This window comes from Bidens hawaiensis, unplaced genomic scaffold, assembly GCF_021521415.1.
Source record: "Bidens hawaiensis isolate Kalapana, Puna unplaced genomic scaffold, B.hawaiensis_p1.1 tig00024989_1, whole genome shotgun sequence".
Lineage (NCBI taxonomy): Eukaryota > Viridiplantae > Streptophyta > Magnoliopsida > Asterales > Asteraceae > Bidens > Bidens hawaiensis.
In genome coordinates, this window is record NW_027493966.1 from 275267 (window position 1) to 279342 (window position 4076).

A 4076-nucleotide genomic window follows, 5' to 3' on the forward strand; every position below is an offset into this window, starting at 1 on the left:
CATTAGAGTTTACAAGGGTCTCGATCAATAAAATCAAAGAAGATGTTAAACGATTTTCGTATCTTGGATGAAGAACAGGTAAAACAGTAAAATTAGAAGGGGAGACATGATGCTTTTTTTTCGTTTTGAATAACTATTTGTAATTTAGGTGTAATGGTGTATCTAGGTGTTTTATATTTGCTAGGTCAGTTAGAAAACTGCTATTGAATAAATTTAGGAACAAAGAGACTTTCTTTAGGTTGTTCACTATGGAGAGGCTTTAAAGCCCTCCACGTCATCACCATGTAAGAAAGTAGTAATCGAAGTCATTCTCCATAACGCCCTGCTATGGTTTAAAGTCCATTTACCGCCCACATTATGTATATATTTATGTGTGTGTGTATGAGAAAGTGAGAGAGTGAAAAGTATAGGGCCCACAAAAACACCCCCATAGCGCCGGTCTTCGTGACCCCCCCCCCCCCCCTCCTTCACCCCCAAATGCCCCTACAATAGCACCCATATGCAGTGTTCACTTCCAAAATCGTCCCTTCAAATCTCCCCCCCCCCCTCTCCTTTGAACGCCCATAGCAAACCGCCTAGTGACCTCCAAGGTTTATGCTCTGCATTATATTAATGTTTTGTTTATTGTTATAATAAATAATTTAATCATTTATGCTGCAGTTTATATGAAGTAACTCTTCTTATATTCATCCGTTCATTTCTAGTATGTAAGTTTCTCTTTATTCTTTTTTCCAAAATCATAATAAACAAGATATTTATAGTGTGACAATTTTATTATGACATTTAATTGTATAAAAATGTTCATTTTACTCTTGACCGAGAACCACTTTCTCAGCAGCTTCTTGTAGTTCCAAAGCCAACTCTAGTCCCCAAACTACCTCGTCCATCGCAGGTCGTTCACTCCCTTCCGCATGCACGCAACTACTTGCTACCTCTCCGAACTTCCTTAAACACCCGGGAGCAATCTCACCACTTAGATTTGGATCAGTGATTTTAAGTAGGTTTCCCTTTCGATAGCAAGCCTTGCCCCATTCTGCCGAATTCACCTGCTCGTCTCTCACCCGTTGAACAATAGCTGGTCTTGCACATAACACCTCCCAAAGAACCACTCCAAATGAGTACACATCAGACTTCTCCGTAAGTTGTTTGGTCCGGCAATATTCAGGATCTATATATCCAAAAGTACCCTTCACCAATGTGCTAACATGTGCTTTTGACGGATCTTTGGAGCCTAGCTTGACAAACCAAAATCCGACACCTTAGCAACCCAATTCTCATCCAGTAAGATATTTGTGGACTTGACATCCCGATGAATTATCACACGCTTTCCACCAGAGTGGAGATAATGCAACCCTTTGGCAGCCCCAATGCAAATATCGAGACGTCTTTTCCATGGCAAATGAGGTTTGTTCGTCTTGTAAAGATGTTCCCTAAGAGTCCCACTTGCCATATAATCATAGACGAGAACCATCTCTCCTTTGTCTTCACAGTATCCGATAATGGACACAAGATGGACATGACGTAGTTGAGACAAGAATGCTATTTCTGTTCGGAATTCAAGAAAACCCTGGCTAGATGAAGAGTTTAGGCGTTTGATGGCTACCGCTTCTGTAGCGTTGTCTAAATACCCCTTGTAAACCTTACCGAACCCTCCCCTACCTATGACACAATCTTCATTAAATTCATTTGTAGCCGCTTTAACTTCTTGTAGTGTAAAATGATGGCAGTGATCTGATGGCAGTGTTGAATGGCTAGAAGTTTGACCCTGTGATGACTTACCGTTTGTGCTGCTATAGTGTTTTACTCGTGATTGCGTCGAAATGCTATAACAATTAAAACAGAGAGTTGCAAGACTAAAAATCCTACCACACCTCCGATTATTGCCGCATATGGTGGAGTCTTCTTGTTTGCTTTTGTAGTAGAAACGGGGTTTGGCCCTGGGTGTTCAAGACCAATTTCAGGATTTGGGCTTGAAAGATTACCGTTCATGCTCAGCTTGAAGACCTCCAAACCATTCAAATAAGCATCCGAGTATAGATCATGGCTCGGGCTAGGATGCATTGCAAGCAACAACTCTTGCTTACTTCGGTGGCCACCAGTATTGTTGACGAAAACTATGTAATCCTTGAATACAGGATACCCGCTGCCTTTAATCCAGTACAACACATCAGCCTGCTGCTCAGCAGTTTGATTATTAATAAAGATTGTAGAAACAACCTGACCTATTTTTGTGTATTGTGGTATAATGTTGCAAAAATGGAGGCGGAGCATGTAATAAAACCCGGAATCAACAGGAAGTATCCAAGTCAGATTGTACTTGTCAGACAGTTTGCCCATGCTCCTTTGGGTTTGGTAAACTTCCTGAGGTGCGGTATAATTGGGCGTTTGCATAGTATACATGATCGGATTTTGATAAAGAGGCGTCAGCCCAGCTGCAGCTCCATATATGTAGTTATTATCTTGATCCCATGACCGGTACATACCTGTGTCGTCTTGAACCGAGATCTGTCCGCCACCCATGTTTAGCCTGTGCATACTTTCCAATGATGTGCCGTTATCAATAATGGGCCCTGAATACTGATTAACGTATTTGGGTGTAGTAGCATTGAAGTGCAGATTTTCATGCATTGAAACGATTTCAATACCGTTAATGAAAGCATAGGAGTTGGGTGAGGGTGTAAAGGTAACGTTTAGGAATTCTGTATCTTTTACATAGATCAGGAATTCTTTGACGACTTGTGCTCCTGAGCGGATACTTTGCAAAAATGATACGGTTAAGGAAGCGCTGAAGTTGGTTAAAAGAGAGTAGCCATTGGATGATACATCAAAGAAAGATTGTTCGGTGTTGAGGTTGGAGTAGGTGGCTGGATAGAAATGTAAACGAAGGTATTTAGGGCCTTCGGAGACAGGAAATATGTAGGTAAATGAACAAGTGTTAAAAATACGAGCAGTGGAGTAAGGGGTTTAGGGTACTGAGGGATCAAGGTGTTCGGGGATGGACGAGAAGGAGGTTGTGGTGATGTTGGAGGGGACAAATTTGGAATGTTCGTCACCGTCCCATCTCTGATCGGAATTGGAGATTGAAGCCGTGGATGAACCACAGTTGAGGAAGAAGCGGTCGGTGGCTTTGTATGGTTGTGCGGTGGTGGTGGTGGGGAAGAGGAGGACAAAAAGGAATGGTAAAATGTAGGCCAACATGATGGTTTAAGATGGTTTAAGGTTGAATATGTGGAGAAGAGTGAAGAGAATGTTGACAATTGTTCTTTTATGTAATATATAAATCTCATTGCTTTTTAGAAGTAGACTTGAAAAGTCTTCGTGGTCCTTTGGGTTAGAAAATAAGATGGAATTATGTATGTATTATACGTTCTGTAGTGGGGTTGTACCATCAATAGTGACTTGTTAACTTGATATTTACAAGGGGGGCTTTCAATACTGAATAGACAGGATGAAAAATCCATTTGTATGTATTTTACTTCTCTTTGGTATATGTAAATAAAATCTTAAAATGGTCATGGCCTATTAACCATTGTGAAATATGATTATGGCAAAGGGCATGTAGCGTGCGAATCTATACTATTAATAAACGTACACTAAATCTATGTATATTCGAATCAATACACATAATCAAACAAATACCAACCCTATCTAAGGGGGTGTTTGGGATTCCTTATTTTAACTCCTTATGACTTATATAAGTTATAAGTTACAAAAAAAGTGTTTGGGTATACAAAAGTCCTTTTCAATTTCTCCTTATTTTCAAGCTTAAAATTTAAGTTTTCATAAGTTAGACTTTACTAACTTATCTTCTTATCAATATCAGGTTTCCCGTTACACCCTCCTTCCACCATTCCACCCAACATCAAATCACGCCTTCCTTCTTACTTTCTTATTCATTACCATTACTACTAACCCTTCCTCCTTCCGGCAACCGTTTCCGATTAATTCAATTCAATCTTTTCTTCATTCATTCAGATCCTCCTTTTTTTCACTCTTCCAATTCCATGACGGAGGGAATGTTCCGATTCCAGCAGGAGAAGATCAGAAAAAGACTTAAATTATTATTATTACTATTA

General features: G+C 40.0%; 1 pseudogene; it reads right to left on the bottom strand.

Annotated features, from left to right (window-relative positions):
- Positions 1–704: 704 nt before the first annotated feature.
- Positions 705–3351, bottom strand: LOC143570465 (receptor-like protein kinase FERONIA pseudogene; annotated as a pseudogene).
- Positions 3352–4076: the final 725 nt, after the last annotated feature.